The following is a 20,483-nucleotide window of genomic DNA, read 5'->3' on the forward strand; positions in this document are numbered from 1 at the left end:
TCTACCATTTGAGCTAATTCCCCTGTGTGTTTAATCTGCATAACATGAAAAGAGTAACCTCACTGCCTTCCACACTTTATTTGCAGTCCAATTGCCCATAACAGTGTTCAGTTCACTCCTAACTTATGCCTTACCTCCACTTATGGGATGTTTTACAGTTCAGGTTGGCCTGTTTACTACTCGAATATGAGTGATATTGTGGTGTGTTCATCTAGACTCATACCGTACCTAATCTTGAAGTTAAATTTCCCACCAATGAGAAACCAAGGGAGATACCATTTTTGATAGTTATTGCATGTCTAATGCAAGAATAATCACCAGATTATGAGAGTCCAGCAAAAATTACTCATTTTCGCCCAACGTGGGGCTCGAACCCACGACCCTGAGATTAAGAGTCTCATGCTCTACCGACTGAGCTAGCCGGGCTCCCACTTCAAGATGGTATGCAGACTAATCATTTTTTATGAAGGAAATCCATTCCTGGACAATTTTTGGGAGTTATTGCAGGTCTAATGCAAGATTAATCTCCATATTATGAGAGTCAATGCAATATTCAGGCAAAAATTACTCGTTTTCGCCCAACGTGGGGCTCGAACCCACGACCCTGAGATTAAGAGTCTCATGCTCTACCGCCTGAGCTAGCCGGGCTCCCTCCTTAAGACAGTATGCAGACCAATCCCTTTTTGTGAAAAAAATCAAATCCTGGATATTCCTCTACTCTTGTTTTGCAAGGAAAGCCAGATTTATACATCCTTCAGAGGACAGAGTGTCAAAAAAATAAGAGAAAATGAAAATGGAAGTTGTGAGAACTTCATTTTGAGATTGCATAAGAATTCAAATTCCTCTCACATGCTAAAGAATACCTGAACCCTTTTGATTAAACCACTTTAGTTGTTATAATGAGACCATATTTGAAAGCCATCTGTGATTTTTCTGTTCTTACTCTGCAATGACCATGGGCAATGACAAGTTAAAAATAAAATGTATGCAAATTTTATAATGGAGAATGCGGGCATCGATCCCGCTACCTCTCGCATGCTAAGCGAGCGCTCTACCATTTGAGCTAATTCCCCTTTGTGTTTAATCTGCATAACATGAAAAAAGTAACCTCACTGCCTTCCACACTTTATTTGAAGTCCAATTGCCCATAACAGTGTTCAGTTCACTCCTAACTTATGCCTTACCTCCACTTATGGGATGTTTTACAGTTCAGGTTGGCCTGTTTACTACTCGATTATGAGTGATATTGTGGTGTGTTCATCTCGACTCATACTCTACCTAATCTTGAAGTTAAATTTCCCACCAATGAGAAACCAAGGGAGATACCATTTTTGATAGTTATTGCATGTCTAATGCAAGAATAATCACCAGATTATGAGAGTCCAGCAAAAATTACTCATTTTCGCCCAACGTGGGGCTCGAACCCACGACCCTGAGATTAAGAGTCTCATGCTCTACCGACTGAGCTAGCCGGGCTCCCGCTTCAAGATGGTATGCAGACTAATCATTTTTTATGAAGGAAATCCATTCCTGGACAATTTTTGGGAGTTATTGCAGGTCTAATGCAAGATTAATCTCCATATTATGAGAGTCAATGCAATATTCAGGCAAAAATTACTCGTTTTCGCCCAACGTGGGGCTCGAACCCACGACCCTGAGATTAAGAGTCTCATGCTCTACCGACTGAGCTAGCCGGGCTCCCTCCTTAAGACAGTATGCAGACCAATCCCTTTTTGTGAAAAAAATCAAATCCTGGATATTCCTCTACTCTTGTTTTGCAAGGAAAGCCAGATTTATACATCCTTCAGAGGACAGAGTGTCAAAAAAAATAAGAGAAAATGAAAATGGAAGTTGTGAGAACTTCATTTTGAGATTGCATAAGAATTCAAATTCCTCTCACATGCTAAAGAATACCTGAACCCTTTTGATTAAACCACTTTAGTTGTTATATTGAGACCATATTTGAAAGCCATCTGTGATTTTTCTGTTCTTACTCTGCAATGACCATGGGCAATGACAAGTTAAAAATAAAATGTATGCAAATTTTATAATGGAGAATGCGGGCATCGATCCCGCTACCTCTCGCATGCTAAGCGAGCACTCTACCATTTGAGCTAATTCCCCTGTGTGTTTAATCTGCATAACATGAAAAAAGTAACCTCACTGCCTTCCACACTTTATTTGCAGTTCAATTGCCCATAACAGTGTTCAGTTCACTCCTAACTTATGCCTTACCTCCACTTATGGGATGTTTTACAGTTCAGGTTGGCCTGTTTACTACTCGAATATGAGTGATATTGTGGTGTGTTCATCTAGACTCATACCCTACCTAATCTTGAAGTTAAATTTCCCACCAATGAGAAACCAAGGGAGATACCATTTTTGATAGTTATTGCATGTCTAATGCAAGAATAATCACCAGATTATGAGAGTCCAGCAAAAATTACTCATTTTCGCCCAACGTGGGGCTCGAACCCACGACCCTGAGATTAAGAGTCTCATGCTCTACCGACTGAGCTAGCCGGGCTCCCACTTCAAGATGGTATGCAGACTAATCATTTTTTATGAAGGAAATCCATTCCTGGACAATTTTTGGGAGTTATTGCAGGTCTAATGCAAGATTAATCTCCATATTATGAGAGTCAATGCAATATTCAGGCAAAAATTACTCGTTTTCGCCCAACGTGGGGCTCGAACCCACGACCCTGAGATTAAGAGTCTCATGCTCTACCGACTGAGCTAGCCGGGCTCCCTCCTTAAGACAGTATGCAGACCAATCCTCTACTCTTGTTTTGCAAGGAAAGCCTGATTTATACATCCTTCAGAGGACAGAGTGTCAAAAGAAAATAAGAGAAAATGAAAACGGAAGTTGTGAGAACTTCATTTTGAGATTGCATAAGAATTCAAATTCCTCTCACATGCTAAAGAATACCTGAACCCTTTTGATTAAACCACTTTAGTTGTTATAATGAGACCATATTTGAAAGCCATCTGTGATTTTTCTGTTCTTACTCTGCAATGACCATGGGCAATGACAAGTTAAAAATAAAATGTATGCAAATTTTATAATGGGGAATGCGGGCATCAACCCCGCTACCTCTCGCATGCTAAGCGAGCGCTCTACCATTTGAGCTAATTCCCCTGAGTGTTTAATCTGCATAACATGAAAAAAGTAACCTCACTGCCTTCCACACTTTATTTGCAGTCCAATTGCCCATAACAGTGTTCAGTTCACTCCTAACTTATGCCTTACCTCCACTTATGGGATGTTTTACAGTTCAGGTTGGCCTGTTTACTACTCGAATATGAGTGATATTGTGGTGTGTTCATCTAGACTCATACCCTACCTAATCTTGAAGTTAAATTTCCCACCAATGAGAAACCAAGGGAGATACCATTTTTGATAGTTATTGCATGTCTAATGCAAGAATAATCACCAGATTATGAGAGTCCAGCAAAAATTACTCATTTTCGCCCAACGTGGGGCTCAAACCCACGACCCTGAGATTAAGAGTCTCATGCTCTACCGACTGAGCTAGCCGGGCTCCCACTTCAAGATGGTATGCAGACTAATCATTTTTTATGAAGGAAATCCATTCCTGGACAATTTTTGGGAGTTATTGCAGGTCTAATGCAAGATTAATCTCCATATTATGAGAGTCAATGCAATATTCAGGCAAAAATTACTCGTTTTCGCCCAACGTGGGGCTCGAACTCACGACCCTGAGATTAAGAGTCTCATGCTCTAGCGACTGAGCTAGCCGGGCTCCCTCCTTAAGACAGTATGCAGACCAATCCCTTTTTGTGAAAAAAATCAAATCCTGGATATTCCTCTACTCTTGTTTTGCAAGGAAAGCCAGATTTATACATCCTTCAGAGGACAGAGTGTCAAAAAAAATAAGAGAAAATGAAAATGGAAGTTGTGAGAACTTCATTTTGAGATTGCAGAAGAATTCAAATTCCTCTCACATGCTAAAGAATACCTGAACCCTTTTGATTAAACCACTTTAGTTGTTATATTGAGACCATATTTGAAAGCCATCTGTGATTTTTCTGTTCTTACTCTGCAATGACCATGGGCAATGACAAGTTAAAAATAAAATGTATGCAAATTTTATAATGGAGAATGCGGGCATCGATCTCGCTACCTCTCGCATGCTAAGCGAGCACTCTACCATTTGAGCTAATTCCCCTGTGTGTTTAATCTGCATAACATGAAAAAAGTAACCTCACTGCCTTCCACACTTTATTTGCAGTCCAATTGCCCATAACAGTGTTCAGTTCACTCCTAACTTATGCCTTACCTCCACTTATGGGATGTTTTACAGTTCAGGTTGGCCTGTTTACTACTCGAATATGAGTGATATTGTGGTGTGTTCATCTAGACTCATACCCTACCTAATCTTGAAGTTAAATTTCCCACCAATGAGAAACCAAGGGAGATACCATTTTTGATAGTTATTGCATGTCTAATGCAAGAATAATCACCAGATTATGAGAGTCCAGCAAAAATTACTCATTTTCGCCCAACGTGGGGCTCGAACCCACGACCCTGAGATTAAGAGTCTCATGCTCTACCGACTGAGCTAGCCAGGCTCCCACTTCAAGATGGTATGCAGACTAATCATTTTTTATGACGGAAATCCATTCCTGGACAATTTTTGGGAGTTATTGCAGGTCTAATGCAAGATTAATCTCCATATTATGAGAGTCAATGCAATATTCAGGAAAAAATTACTCGTTTTCGCCCAACGTGGGGCTCTAACCCACGACCCTGAGATTAAGAGTCTCTTGCTCTACCGACTGAGCGAGCCGGGCTCCCTCCTTAAGACAGTATGCAGACCAATCCCTTTTTGTGAAAAAAATCAAATCCTGGATATTCCTCTACTCTTGTTTTGCAAGAAACGCCAGATTTATACATCCTTCAGAGGACAGAGTGTCAAAAAAAATAAGAGAAAATGAAAACGGAAGTTGTGAGAACTTCATTTTGAGATTGCATAAGAATTCAAATTCCTCTCACATGCTAAATAATACCTGAACCCTTTTGATTAAACCACTTTAGTTGTTATAATGAGACCATATTTGAAAGCAATCTGTGATTTTTCTGTTCTTACTCTGCAATGACCTTGGCAATGACAAGTTAAAAATAAAATGTATGCAAATTTTATAATGGAGAATGCGGGCATCGATCCCGCTACCTCTCGCATGCTAAGCGAGCGCTCTACCATTTGAGCTAATTCCCCTGTGTGTTTAATCTGCATAACATGAAAAAAGTAACCTCACTGCCTTCCACACTTTATTTGAAGTCCAATTGCCCATAACAGTGTTCAGTTCACTCCTAACTTATGCCTTACCTCCACTTATGGGATGTTTTACAGTTCAGGCTGGCCTGTTTACTACTCGAATATGAGTGATATTGTGGTGTGTTCATCTGGACTCATACCCTACCTAATCTTGAAGTTAAATTTCCCACCAATGAGAAACCAAGGGAGATACCATTTTTGATAGTTATTGCATGTCTAATGCAAGAATAATCACCAGATTATGAGAGTCCAGCAAAAATTACTCATTTTCGCCCAACGTGGGGCTCAAACCCACGACCCTGAGATTAAGAGTCTCATGCTCTACCGACTGAGCTAGCCGGGCTCCCACTTCAAGATGGTATGCAGACTAATCATTTTTTATGAAGGAAATCCATTCCTGGACAATTTTTGGGAGTTATTGCAGGTCTAATGCAAGATTAATCTCCATATTATGAGAGTCAATGCAATATTCAGGCAAAAATTACTCGTTTTCGCCCAACGTGGGGCTCGAACTCACGACCCTGAGATTAAGAGTCTCATGCTCTAGCGACTGAGCTAGCCGGGCTCCCTCCTTAAGACAGTATGCAGACCAATCCCTTTTTGTGAAAAAAATCAAATCCTGGATATTCCTCTACTCTTGTTTTGCAAGGAAAGCCAGATTTATACATCCTTCAGAGGACAGAGTGTCAAAAAAAATAAGAGAAAATGAAAATGGAAGTTGTGAGAACTTCATTTTGAGATTGCAGAAGAATTCAAATTCCTCTCACATGCTAAAGAATACCTGAACCCTTTTGATTAAACCACTTTAGTTGTTATATTGAGACCATATTTGAAAGCCATCTTTGATTTTTCTGTTCTTACTCTGCAATGACCATGGGCAATGACAAGTTAAAAATAAAATGTATGCAAATTTTATAATGGAGAATGCGGGCATCAATCCCGCTACCTCTCGCATGCTAAGCGAGCACTCTACCATTTGAGCTAATTCCCCTGTGTGTTTAATCTGCATAACATGAAAAAAGTAACCTCACTGCCTTCCACACTTTATTTGCAGTCCAATTGCCCATAACAGTGTTCAGTTCACTCCTAACTTATGCCTTACCTCCACTTATGGGATGTTTTACAGTTCAGGTTGGCCTGTTTACTACTCGAATATGAGTGATATTGTGGTGTGTTCATCTAGACTCATACCCTACCTAATCTTGAAGTTAAATTTCCCACCAATGAGAAACCAAGGGAGATACCATTTTTGATAGTTATTGCATGTCTAATGCAAGAATAATCACCAGATTATGAGAGTCCAGCAAAAATTACTCATTTTCGCCCAACGTGGGGCTCGAACCCACGACCCTGAGATTAAGCGTCTCATGCTCTACCGACTGAGCTAGCCGGGCTCCCACTTCAAGATGGTATGCAGACTAATCATTTTTTATGAGGGAAATCCATTCCTGGACAATTTTTGGGAGTTATTGCAGGTCTAATGCAAGATTAATCTCCATATTATGAGAGTCAATGCAATATTCAGGAAAAAATTACTCGTTTTCGCCCAACGTGGGGCTCTAACCCACGACCCTGAGATTAAGAGTCTCATGCTCTACCGACTGAGCGAGCCGGGCTCCCTCCTTAAGACAGTATGCAGACCAATCCCTTTTTGTGAAAAAAATCAAATCCTGGATATTCCTCTACTCTTGTTTTGCAAGAAACGCCAGATTTATACATCCTTCAGAGGACAGAGTGTCAAAAAAAATAAGAGAAAATGAAAACGGAAGTTGTGAGAACTTCATTTTGAGATTGCATAAGAATTCAAATTCCTCTCACATGCTAAAGAATACCTGAACCCTTTTGATTAAACCACTTTAGTTGTTATAATGAGACCATATTTGAAAGCAATCTGTGATTTTTCTGTTCTTACTCTGCAATGACCTTGGCAATGACAAGTTAAAAATAAAATGTATGCAAATTTTATAATGGAGAATGCGGGCATCAACCACGCTACCTCTCGCATGCTAAGCGAGCGCTCTACCATTTGAGCTAATTCCCCTGAGTGTTTAATCTGCATAACATGAAAAAAGTAACCTCACTGCCTTCCACACTTTATTTGCAGTCCAATTGCCCATAACAGTGTTCAGTTCACTCCTAACTTATGCCTTACCTCCACTTATGGGATGTTTTACAGTTCAGGTTGGCCTGTTTACTACTCGAATATGAGTGATATTGTGGTGTGTTCATCTAGACTCATACCCTACCTAATCTTGAAGTTAAATTTCCCACCAATGAGAAACCAAGGGAGATACCATTTTTGATAGTTATTGCATGTCTAATGCAAGAATAATCACCAGATTATGAGAGTCCAGCAAAAATTACTCATTTTCGCCCAACGTGGGGCTCAAACCCACGACCCTGAGATTAAGAGTCTCATGCTCTACCGACTGAGCTAGCCGGGCTCCCACTTCAAGATGGTATGCAGACTAATCATTTTTTATGAAGGAAATCCATTCCTGGACAATTTTTGGGAGTTATTGCAGGTCTAATGCAAGATTAATCTCCATATTATGAGAGTCAATGCAATATTCAGGCAAAAATTACTCGTTTTCGCCCAACGTGGGGCTCGAACCCACGACCCTGAGATTAAGAGTCTCATGCTCTACCGACTGAGCTAGCCGGGCTCCCTCCTTAAGACAGTATGCAGACCAATCCCTTTTTGTGAAGAAAATCAAATCCTGGATATTCCTCTACTCTTGTTTTGCAAGGAAAGCCTGATTTATACATCCTTCAGAGGACAGAGTGTCAAAAAAAAATAAGAGAAAATGAAAACGGAAGTTGTGAGAACTTCATTTTGAGATTGCATAAGAATTCAAATTCCTCTCACATGCTAAAGAATACCTGAACCCTTTTGATTAAACCACTTTAGTTGTTATAATGAGACCATATTTGAAAGCCATCTGTGATTTTTCTGTTCTTACTCTGCAATGACCATGGGCAATGACAAGTTAAAAATAAAATGTATGCAAATTTTATAATGGAGAATGCGGGCATCAACCCCGCTACCTCTTGCATGCTAAGCGAGCGCTCTACCATTTGAGCTAATTCCCCTGAGTGTTTAATCTGCATAACATGAAAAAAGTAACCTCACTGCCTTCCACACTTTATTTGCAGTCCAATTGCCCATAACAGTGTTCAGTTCACTCCTAACTTATGCCTTACCTCCACTTATGGGATGTTTTACAGTTCAGTTTGGCCTGTTTACTACTCGAATATGAGTGATATTGTGGTGTGTTCATCTAGACTCATACCCTACCTAATCTTGAAGTTAAATTTCCCACCAATGAGAAACCAAGGGAGATACCATTTTTGATAGTTATTGCTTGTCTAATGCAAGAATAATCACCAGATTATGAGAGTCCAGCAAAAATTACTCATTTTCGCCCGACGTGGGGCTCGAACCCACGACCCTGAGATTAAGAGTCTCATGCTCTACCGACTGAGCTAGCCGGGCTCCCACTTCAAGATGGTATGCAGACTAATCATTTTTTATGAAGGAAATCCATTCCTGGACAATTTTTGGGAGTTATTGCAGGTCTAATGCAAGATTAATCTCCATATTATGAGAGTCAATGCAATATTCAGGCAAAAATTACTCATTTTTGCCCAACGTGGGGCTCAAACCCACGACCCTGAGATTAAGAGTCTCATGCTCTACCGACTGAGCTAGCCGGGCTCCCTCCTTAAGACAGTATGCAGACCAATCCCTTTTTGTGAAGAAAATCAAATCCTGGATATTCCTCTACTCTTGTTTTGCAAGGAAAGCCTGATTTATACATCCTTCAGAGGACAGAGTGTCAAAAAAAATAAGAGAAAATGAAAATGGAAGTTGTGAAAACTTCATTTTGAGATTGCATAAGAATTCAAATTCCTCTCACATGCTAAAGAATACCTGAACCCTTTTGATTAAACCACTTTAGTTGTTATAATGAGACCATATTTGAAAGCCATCTGTGATTTTTCTGTTCTTACTCTGCAATGACCATGGGCAATGACAAGTTAAAAATAAAATGTATGCAAATTTTATAATGGAGAATGCGGGCATCAACCCCGCTACCTCTTGCATGCTAAGCGAGCGCTCTACCATTTGAGCTAATTCCCCTGAGTGTTTAATCTGCATAACATGAAAAAAGTAACCTCACTGCCTTCCACACTTTATTTGCAGTCCAATTGCCCATAACAGTGTTCAGTTCACTCCTAACTTATGCCTTACCTCCACTTATGGGATGTTTTACAGTTCAGGTTGGCCTGTTTACTACTCGAATATGAGTGATATTGTGGTGTGTTCATCTAGACTCATACCCTACCTAATCTTGAAGTTAAATTTCCCACCAATGAGAAACTAAGGGAGATACCATTTTTGATAGTTATTGCTTGTCTAATGCAAGAATAATCACCAGATTATGAGAGTCCAGCAAAAATTACTCATTTTCGCCCGACGTGGGGCTCGAACCCACGACCCTGAGATTAAGAGTCTCATGCTCTACCGACTGAGCTAGCCGGGCTCCCACTTCAAGATGGTATGCAGACTAATCATTTTTTATGAAGGAAATCCATTCCTGGACAATTTTTGGGAGTTATTGCAGGTCTAATGCAAGATTAATCTCCATATTATGAGAGTCAATGCAATATTCAGGCAAAAATTACTCATTTTTGCCCAACGTGGGGCTCAAACCCACGACCCTGAGATTAAGAGTCTCATGCTCTACCGACTGAGCTAGCCGGGCACCCTCCTTAAGACAGTATGCAGACCAATCCCTTTTTGTGAAGAAAATCAAATCCTGGATATTCCTCTACTCTTGTTTTGCAAGGAAAGCCTGATTTATACATCCTTCAGAGGACAGAGTGTCAAAAAAAATAAGAGAAAATGAAAATGGAAGTTGTGAAAACTTCATTTTGAGATTGCATAAGAATTCAAATTCCTCTCACATGCTAAAGAATACCTGAACCCTTTTGATTAAACCACTTTAGTTGTTATAATGAGACCATATTTGAAAGCCATCTGTGATTTTTCTGTTCTTACTCTGCAATGACCTTGGCAATGACAAGTTAAAAATAAAATGTATGCAAATTTTATAATGGAGAATGCGGGCATCCAGCCCGCTACCTCTCGCATGATAAGCGAGCGCTTTACTATTTGAGCTAATTCCCCTGTGTGTTTAATCTGCATAACATGAAAAAAGTAACCTTACTGCGTTCCACACTTTATTTGAAGTCCAATTGCCCATAACAGTGTTCAGTTCACTCCTAACTTATGCCTTACCTCCACTTATGGGATGTTTTACAGTTCAGGTTGGCCTGTTTACTACTCGAATATGAGTGATATTGCGCTGTGTTCATCTAGACTCATACCCTAGCTAATCTTGAAGTTAAATTTCCCACCAATGAGAAACCAAGGGAGATACCATTTCTGATAGTTATTGCATGTCTAATGCAAGAATATTCACCAGATTATGAGAGTCAATGCAATAATCCAGCAAAAAGTACTCATTTTCGCCCAACGTGGGGCTCGAACCCACGACCCTGAGATTAAGAGTCTCATGCTCTAGCGACTGAGCTAGCCGGGCTCCCTCCTGAAGACAGTATGCAGACCTATCCCTTTTTGTGAAAAAAATCAAATCCTGGATATTCCTCTACTCTTGTTTTGCAAGGAAAGCCAGATTTATACATCCTTCAGAGGACAGAGTGTCAAAAAAAATAAGAGAAAATGAAAATGGAAGTTGTGAGAACTTCATTTTGAGATTGCATAAGAATTCAAATTTCTCTCACATGCTAAAGAATACCTGAACCCTTTTGATTAAACCACTTTAGTTGTTATAATGAGACCATATTTGAAAGCCATCTGTGATTTTTCTGTTCTTACTCTGCAATGACCATGGGCAATGACAAGTTAAAAATAAAATGTATGCAAATTTTATAATGGAGAATGCGGGCATCGATCCCGCTACCTCTCGCATGCTAAGCGAGCGCTCTACCATTTGAGCTAATTCCCCTGTGTGTTTAATCTGCATAACATGAAAAAAGTAACCTCACTGCCTTCCACACTTTATTTGAAGTCCAATTGCCCATAAAAGTGTTCAGTTCACTCCTAACTTATGCCTTACCTCCACTTATGGGATGTTTTACAGTTCAGGTTGGCCTGTTTACTACTCGAATATGAGTGATATTGTGGTGTGTTCATCTAGACTCATACCCTACCTAATCTTGAAGTTAAATTTCCCACCAATGAGAAACCAAGGGAGATACCATTTTTGATAGTTATTGCATGTCTAATGCAAGAATATTCACCAGATTATGAGGATCCAGCAAAAATTACTCATTTTCGCCCAACGTGGAGCTCGAACCCACGACCCTGAGATTAAAAGTCTCATGCTCTACCGACTGAGCTAGCCGGGCTCCCACTTCAAGATGGTATGCGGACTAATCATTTTTTATGATGGAAATCCATTCCTGGACAATTTTTGGGAGTTATTGCACGTCTAATGCAAGATTAATCTCCATATTATGAGAGTCAATGCAATATTCAGGCAAAAATTACTCGTTTTCGCCCAACGTGGGGCTCGAACCCACGACCCTGAGATTAAGAGTCTCATGCTCTACCGACTGAGCTAGCCGGGCTCCCTCCTTAAGACAGTATGCAGACCAATCCCTTTTTGTGAAGAAAATCAAATCCTGGATATTCCTCTACTCTTGTTTTGCAAGGAAAGCCTGATTTATACATCCTTCAGAGGACAGAGTGTCAAAAAAAATAAGAGAAAATGAAAATGGAAGTTGTGAGAACTTCATTTTGAGATTGCATAAGAATTCAAATTCCTCTCACATGCTAAAGAATACCTGAACCCTTTTGATTAAACCACTTTAGTTGTTATAATGAGACCATATTTGAAAGCCATCTGTGATTTTTCTGTTCTTACTCTGCAATGACCATGGGCAATGACAAGTTAAAAATAAAATGTATGCAAATTTTATAATGGAGAATGCGGGCATCGATCCCACTACCTCTCGCATGCTAAGCGAGCGCTTTACTATTTGAGCTAATTCCCCTGTGTGTTTAATCTGCATAACATGAAAAAAGTAACCTTACTGCGTTCCACACTTTATTTGAAGTCCAATTGCCCATAACAGTGTTCAGTTCACTCCTAACTTATGCCTTACCTCCACTTATGGGATGTTTTACAGTTCAGGTTGGCCTGTTTACTACTCGAATATGAGTGATATTGCGCTGTGTTCATCTAGACTCATACCCTAGCTAATCTTGAAGTTAAATTTCCCACCAATGAGAAACCAAGGGAGATACCATTTCTGATAGTTATTGCATGTCTAATGCAAGATTAATCTCCATATTATGAGAGTCAATGCAATATTCAGGCAAAAATTACTCGTTTTCGCCCAACGTGGGGCTCGAACCCACGACCCTGAGATTAAGAGTCTCATGCTCTACCGACTGAGCTAGCCGGGCTCCCTCCTTAAGACAGTATGCAGACCAATCCCTTTTTGTGAAAAAAATCAAATCCTGGATATTCCTCTACTCTTGTTTTGCAAGGAAAGCCAGATTTATACATCCTTCAGAGGACAGAGTGTCAAAAAAAATAAGAGAAAATGAAAATGGAAGTTGTGAGAACTTCATTTTGAGATTGCATAAGAATTCAAATTCCTCTCACATGCTAAAGAATACCTGAACCCTTTTGATTAAACCACTTTAGTTGTTATATTGAGACCATATTTGAAAGCCATCTGTGATTTTTCTGTTCTTACTCTGCAATGACCATGGGCAATGACAAGTTAAAAATAAAATGTATGCAAATTTTATAATGGAGAATGCGGGCATCGATCCCGCTACCTCTCGCATGCTAAGCGAGCACTCTACCATTTGAGCTAATTCCCCTGTGTGTTTAATCTGCATAACATGAAAAAAGTAACCTCACTGCCTTCCACACTTTATTTGCAGTTCAATTGCCCATAACAGTGTTCAGTTCACTCCTAACTTATGCCTTACCTCCACTTATGGGATGTTTTACAGTTCAGGTTGGCCTGTTTACTACTCGAATATGAGTGATATTGTGGTGTGTTCATCTAGACTCATACCCTACCTAATCTTGAAGTTAAATTTCCCACCAATGAGAAACCAAGGGAGATACCATTTTTGATAGTTATTGCATGTCTAATGCAAGAATAATCACCAGATTATGAGAGTCCAGCAAAAATTACTCATTTTCGCCCAACGTGGGGCTCGAACCCACGACCCTGAGATTAAGAGTCTCATGCTCTACCGACTGAGCTAGCCGGGCTCCCACTTCAAGATGGTATGCAGACTAATCATTTTTTATGAAGGAAATCCATTCCTGGACAATTTTTGGGAGTTATTGCAGGTCTAATGCAAGATTAATCTCCATATTATGAGAGTCAATGCAATATTCAGGCAAAAATTACTCGTTTTCGCCCAACGTGGGGCTCGAACCCACGACCCTGAGATTAAGAGTCTCATGCTCTACCGACTGAGCTAGCCGGGCTCCCTCCTTAAGACAGTATGCAGACCAATCCTCTACTCTTGTTTTGCAAGGAAAGCCTGATTTATACATCCTTCAGAGGACAGAGTGTCAAAAGAAAATAAGAGAAAATGAAAACGGAAGTTGTGAGAACTTCATTTTGAGATTGCATAAGAATTCAAATTCCTCTCACATGCTAAAGAATACCTGAACCCTTTTGATTAAACCACTTTAGTTGTTATAATGAGACCATATTTGAAAGCCATCTGTGATTTTTCTGTTCTTACTCTGCAATGACCATGGGCAATGACAAGTTAAAAATAAAATGTATGCAAATTTTATAATGGGGAATGCGGGCATCAACCCCGCTACCTCTCGCATGCTAAGCGAGCGCTCTACCATTTGAGCTAATTCCCCTGAGTGTTTAATCTGCATAACATGAAAAAAGTAACCTCACTGCCTTCCACACTTTATTTGCAGTCCAATTGCCCATAACAGTGTTCAGTTCACTCCTAACTTATGCCTTACCTCCACTTATGGGATGTTTTACAGTTCAGGTTGGCCTGTTTACTACTCGAATATGAGTGATATTGTGGTGTGTTCATCTAGACTCATACCCTACCTAATCTTGAAGTTAAATTTCCCACCAATGAGAAACCAAGGGAGATACCATTTTTGATAGTTATTGCATGTCTAATGCAAGAATAATCACCAGATTATGAGAGTCCAGCAAAAATTACTCATTTTCGCCCAACGTGGGGCTCAAACCCACGACCCTGAGATTAAGAGTCTCATGCTCTACCGACTGAGCTAGCCGGGCTCCCACTTCAAGATGGTATGCAGACTAATCATTTTTTATGAAGGAAATCCATTCCTGGACAATTTTTGGGAGTTATTGCAGGTCTAATGCAAGATTAATCTCCATATTATGAGAGTCAATGCAATATTCAGGCAAAAATTACTCGTTTTCGCCCAACGTGGGGCTCGAACTCACGACCCTGAGATTAAGAGTCTCATGCTCTAGCGACTGAGCTAGCCGGGCTCCCTCCTTAAGACAGTATGCAGACCAATCCCTTTTTGTGAAAAAAATCAAATCCTGGATATTCCTCTACTCTTGTTTTGCAAGGAAAGCCAGATTTATACATCCTTCAGAGGACAGAGTGTCAAAAAAAATAAGAGAAAATGAAAATGGAAGTTGTGAGAACTTCATTTTGAGATTGCAGAAGAATTCAAATTCCTCTCACATGCTAAAGAATACCTGAACCCTTTTGATTAAACCACTTTAGTTGTTATATTGAGACCATATTTGAAAGCCATCTGTGATTTTTCTGTTCTTACTCTGCAATGACCATGGGCAATGACAAGTTAAAAATAAAATGTATGCAAATTTTATAATGGAGAATGCGGGCATCGATCTCGCTACCTCTCGCATGCTAAGCGAGCACTCTACCATTTGAGCTAATTCCCCTGTGTGTTTAATCTGCATAACATGAAAAAAGTAACCTCACTGCCTTCCACACTTTATTTGCAGTCCAATTGCCCATAACAGTGTTCAGTTCACTCCTAACTTATGCCTTACCTCCACTTATGGGATGTTTTACAGTTCAGGTTGGCCTGTTTACTACTCGAATATGAGTGATATTGTGGTGTGTTCATCTAGACTCATACCCTACCTAATCTTGAAGTTAAATTTCCCACCAATGAGAAACCAAGGGAGATACCATTTTTGATAGTTATTGCATGTCTAATGCAAGAATAATCACCAGATTATGAGAGTCCAGCAAAAATTACTCATTTTCGCCCAACGTGGGGCTCGAACCCACGACCCTGAGATTAAGAGTCTCATGCTCTACCGACTGAGCTAGCCAGGCTCCCACTTCAAGATGGTATGCAGACTAATCATTTTTTATGACGGAAATCCATTCCTGGACAATTTTTGGGAGTTATTGCAGGTCTAATGCAAGATTAATCTCCATATTATGAGAGTCAATGCAATATTCAGGAAAAAATTACTCGTTTTCGCCCAACGTGGGGCTCTAACCCACGACCCTGAGATTAAGAGTCTCTTGCTCTACCGACTGAGCGAGCCGGGCTCCCTCCTTAAGACAGTATGCAGACCAATCCCTTTTTGTGAAAAAAATCAAATCCTGGATATTCCTCTACTCTTGTTTTGCAAGAAACGCCAGATTTATACATCCTTCAGAGGACAGAGTGTCAAAAAAAATAAGAGAAAATGAAAACGGAAGTTGTGAGAACTTCATTTTGAGATTGCATAAGAATTCAAATTCCTCTCACATGCTAAATAATACCTGAACCCTTTTGATTAAACCACTTTAGTTGTTATAATGAGACCATATTTGAAAGCAATCTGTGATTTTTCTGTTCTTACTCTGCAATGACCTTGGCAATGACAAGTTAAAAATAAAATGTATGCAAATTTTATAATGGAGAATGCGGGCATCGATCCCGCTACCTCTCGCATGCTAAGCGAGCGCTCTACCATTTGAGCTAATTCCCCTGTGTGTTTAATCTGCATAACATGAAAAAAGTAACCTCACTGCCTTCCACACTTTATTTGAAGTCCAATTGCCCATAACAGTGTTCAGTTCACTCCTAACTTATGCCTTACCTCCACTTATGGGATGTTTTACAGTTCAGGCTGGCCTGTTTACTACTCGAATATGAGTGATATTGTGGTGTGTTCATCTGGACTCATACCCTACCTAATCTTGAAGTTAAATTTCCCACCAATGAGAAACCAAGGGAGATACCATTTTTGATAGTTATTGCATGTCTAATGCAAGAATAATCACCAGATTATGAGAGTCCAGCAAAAATTACTCATTTTCGCCCAACGTGGGGCTCAAACCCACGACCCTGAGATTAAGAGTCTCATGCTCTACCGACTGAGCTAGCCGGGCTCCCACTTCAAGATGGTATGCAGACTAATCATTTTTTATGAAGGAAATCCATTCCTGGACAATTTTTGGGAGTTATTGCAGGTCTAATGCAAGATTAATCTCCATATTATGAGAGTCAATGCAATATTCAGGCAAAAATTACTCGTTTTCGCCCAACGTGGGGCTCGAACTCACGACCCTGAGATTAAGAGTCTCATGCTCTAGCGACTGAGCTAGCCGGGCTCCCTCCTTAAGACAGTATGCAGACCAATCCCTTTTTGTGAAAAAAATCAAATCCTGGATATTCCTCTACTCTTGTTTTGCAAGGAAAGCCAGATTTATACATCCTTCAGAGGACAGAGTGTCAAAAAAAATAAGAGAAAATGAAAATGGAAGTTGTGAGAACTTCATTTTGAGATTGCAGAAGAATTCAAATTCCTCTCACATGCTAAAGAATACCTGAACCCTTTTGATTAAACCACTTTAGTTGTTATATTGAGACCATATTTGAAAGCCATCTGTGATTTTTCTGTTCTTACTCTGCAATGACCATGGGCAATGACAAGTTAAAAATAAAATGTATGCAAATTTTATAATGGAGAATGCGGGCATCAATCCCGCTACCTCTCGCATGCTAAGCGAGCACTCTACCATTTGAGCTAATTCCCCTGTGTGTTTAATCTGCATAACATGAAAAAAGTAACCTCACTGCCTTCCACACTTTATTTGCAGTCCAATTGCCCATAACAGTGTTCAGTTCACTCCTAACTTATGCCTTACCTCCACTTATGGGATGTTTTACAGTTCAGGTTGGCCTGTTTACTACTCGAATATGAGTGATATTGTGGTGTGTTCATCTAGACTCATACCCTACCTAATCTTGAAGTTAAATTTCCCACCAATGAGAAACCAAGGGAGATACCATTTTTGATAGTTATTGCATGTCTAATGCAAGAATAATCACCAGATTATGAGAGTCCAGCAAAAATTACTCATTTTCGCCCAACGTGGGGCTCGAACCCACGACCCTGAGATTAAGCGTCTCATGCTCTACCGACTGAGCTAGCCGGGCTCCCACTTCAAGATGGTATGCAGACTAATCATTTTTTATGAGGGAAATCCATTCCTGGACAATTTTTGGGAGTTATTGCAGGTCTAATGCAAGATTAATCTCCATATTATGAGAGTCAATGCAATATTCAGGAAAAAATTACTCGTTTTCGCCCAACGTGGGGCTCTAACCCACGACCCTGAGATTAAGAGTCTCATGCTCTACCGACTGAGCGAGCCGGGCTCCCTCCTTAAGACAGTATGCAGACCAATCCCTTTTTGTGAAAAAAATCAAATCCTGGATATTCCTCTACTCTTGTTTTGCAAGAAACGCCAGATTTATACATCCTTCAGAGGACAGAGTGTCAAAAAAAATAAGAGAAAATGAAAACGGAAGTTGTGAGAACTTCATTTTGAGATTGCATAAGAATTCAAATTCCTCTCACATGCTAAAGAATACCTGAACCCTTTTGATTAAACCACTTTAGTTGTTATAATGAGACCATATTTGAAAGCAATCTGTGATTTTTCTGTTCTTACTCTGCAATGACCTTGGCAATGACAAGTTAAAAATAAAATGTATGCAAATTTTATAATGGAGAATGCGGGCATCAACCACGCTACCTCTCGCATGCTAAGCGAGCGCTCTACCATTTGAGCTAATTCCCCTGAGTGTTTAATCTGCATAACATGAAAAAAGTAACCTCACTGCCTTCCACACTTTATTTGCAGTCCAATTGCCCATAACAGTGTTCAGTTCACTCCTAACTTATGCCTTACCTCCACTTATGGGATGTTTTACAGTTCAGGTTGGCCTGTTTACTACTCGAATATGAGTGATATTGTGGTGTGTTCATCTAGACTCATACCCTACCTAATCTTGAAGTTAAATTTCCCACCAATGAGAAACCAAGGGAGATACCATTTTTGATAGTTATTGCATGTCTAATGCAAGAATAATCACCAGATTATGAGAGTCCAGCAAAAATTACTCATTTTCGCCCAACGTGGGGCTCAAACCCACGACCCTGAGATTAAGAGTCTCATGCTCTACCGACTGAGCTAGCCAGGCTCCCACTTCAAGATGGTATGCAGACTAATCATTTTTTATGAAGGAAATCCATTCCTGGACAATTTTTGGGAGTTATTGCAGGTCTAATGCAAGATTAATCTCCATATTATGAGAGTCAATGCAATATTCAGGCAAAAATTACTCGTTTTCGCCCAACGTGGGGCTCGAACCCACGACCCTGAGATTAAGAGTCTCATGCTCTACCGACTGAGCTAGCCGGGCTCCCTCCTTAAGACAGTATGCAGACCAATCCCTTTTTGTGAAGAAAATCAAATCCTGGATATTCCTCTACTCTTGTTTTGCAAGGAAAGCCTGATTTATACATCCTTCAGAGGACAGAGTGTCAAAAAAAAATAAGAGAAAATGAAAACGGAAGTTGTGAGAACTTCATTTTGAGATTGCATAAGAATTCAAATTCCTCTCACATGCTAAAGAATACCTGAACCCTTTTGATTAAACCACTTTAGTTGTTATAATGAGACCATATTTGAAAGCCATCTGTGATTTTTCTGTTCTTACTCTGCAATGACCATGGGCAATGACAAGTTAAAAATAAAATGTATGCAAATTTTATAATGGAGAATGCGGGCATCAACCCCGCTACCTCTTGCATGCTAAGCGAGCGCTCTACCATTTGAGCTAATTCCCCTGAGTGTTTAATCTGCATAACATGAAAAAAGTAACCTCACTGCCTTCCACACTTTATTTGCAGTCCAATTGCCCATAACAGTGTTCAGTTCACTCCTAACTTATGCCTTACCTCCACTTATGGGATGTTTTACAGTTCAGTTTGGCCTGTTTACTACTCGAATATGAGTGATATTGTGGTGTGTTCATCTAGACTCATACCCTACCTAATCTTGAAGTTAAATTTCCCACCAATGAGAAACCAAGGGAGATACCATTTTTGATAGTTATTGCTTGTCTAATGCAAGAATAATCACCAGATTATGAGAGTCCAGCAAAAATTACTCATTTTCGCCCGACGTGGGGCTCGAACCCACGACCCTGAGATTAAGAGTCTCATGCTCTACCGACTGAGCTAGCCGGGCTCCCACTTCAAGATGGTATGCAGACTAATCATTTTTTATGAAGGAAATCCATTCCTGGACAATTTTTGGGAGTTATTGCAGGTCTAATGCAAGATTAATCTCCATATTATGAGAGTCAATGCAATATTCAGGCAAAAATTACTCATTTTTGCCCAACGTGGGGCTCAAACCCACGACCCTGAGATTAAGAGTCTCATGCTCTACCGACTGAGCTAGCCGGGCTCCCTCCTTAAGACAGTATGCAGACCAATCCCTTTTTGTGAAGAAAATCAAATCCTGGATATTCCTCTACTCTTGTTTTGCAAGGAAAGCCTGATTTATACATCCTTCAGAGGACAGAGTGTCAAAAAAAATAAGAGAAAATGAAAATGGAAGTTGTGAAAACTTCATTTTGAGATTGCATAAGAATTCAAATTCCTCTCACATGCTAAAGAATACCTGAACCCTTTTGATTAAACCACTTTAGTTGTTATAATGAGACCATATTTGAAAGCCATCTGTGATTTTTCTGTTCTTACTCTGCAATGACCATGGGCAATGACAAGTTAAAAATAAAATGTATGCAAATTTTATAATGG

The 20,483-nt window shown here is 39.9% G+C and overlaps 7 non-coding genes across 7 annotated transcripts; all 7 read right to left on the reverse strand.

Moving 5' to 3' along the window:
- Positions 1–1,000: 1,000 nt before the first annotated feature.
- Positions 1,001–1,073, reverse strand: TRNAA-AGC (transfer RNA alanine (anticodon AGC)). The gene has a single exon. It is a non-coding gene; the product is annotated as a tRNA-Ala (tRNA).
- A 4,097-nt stretch (positions 1,074–5,170) lies between these two features.
- TRNAA-AGC (transfer RNA alanine (anticodon AGC)) lies at positions 5,171–5,243 on the reverse strand. The gene has a single exon. It is a non-coding gene; the product is annotated as a tRNA-Ala (tRNA).
- Positions 5,244–8,726: 3,483 nt separating this feature from the next.
- On the reverse strand, positions 8,727–8,799 carry TRNAK-CUU (transfer RNA lysine (anticodon CUU)). Its single transcript has one exon. It is a non-coding gene; the product is annotated as a tRNA-Lys (tRNA).
- Positions 8,800–9,777: 978 nt separating this feature from the next.
- Positions 9,778–9,850, reverse strand: TRNAK-CUU (transfer RNA lysine (anticodon CUU)). Its single transcript has one exon. It is a non-coding gene; the product is annotated as a tRNA-Lys (tRNA).
- A 1,415-nt stretch (positions 9,851–11,265) lies between these two features.
- TRNAA-AGC (transfer RNA alanine (anticodon AGC)) lies at positions 11,266–11,338 on the reverse strand. Its single transcript has one exon. It is a non-coding gene; the product is annotated as a tRNA-Ala (tRNA).
- A 4,938-nt stretch (positions 11,339–16,276) lies between these two features.
- Positions 16,277–16,349, reverse strand: TRNAA-AGC (transfer RNA alanine (anticodon AGC)). The gene has a single exon. It is a non-coding gene; the product is annotated as a tRNA-Ala (tRNA).
- A 3,483-nt stretch (positions 16,350–19,832) lies between these two features.
- On the reverse strand, positions 19,833–19,905 carry TRNAK-CUU (transfer RNA lysine (anticodon CUU)). The gene has a single exon. It is a non-coding gene; the product is annotated as a tRNA-Lys (tRNA).
- Between the last annotated feature and the right edge of the window lie 578 nt (positions 19,906–20,483).

The sequence above is a fragment of the Lissotriton vulgaris genome, chromosome 1_1 (assembly GCF_964263255.1).
Source record: "Lissotriton vulgaris chromosome 1_1, aLisVul1.2, whole genome shotgun sequence".
NCBI classification, from domain to species: Eukaryota; Metazoa; Chordata; class Amphibia; order Caudata; family Salamandridae; genus Lissotriton; species Lissotriton vulgaris.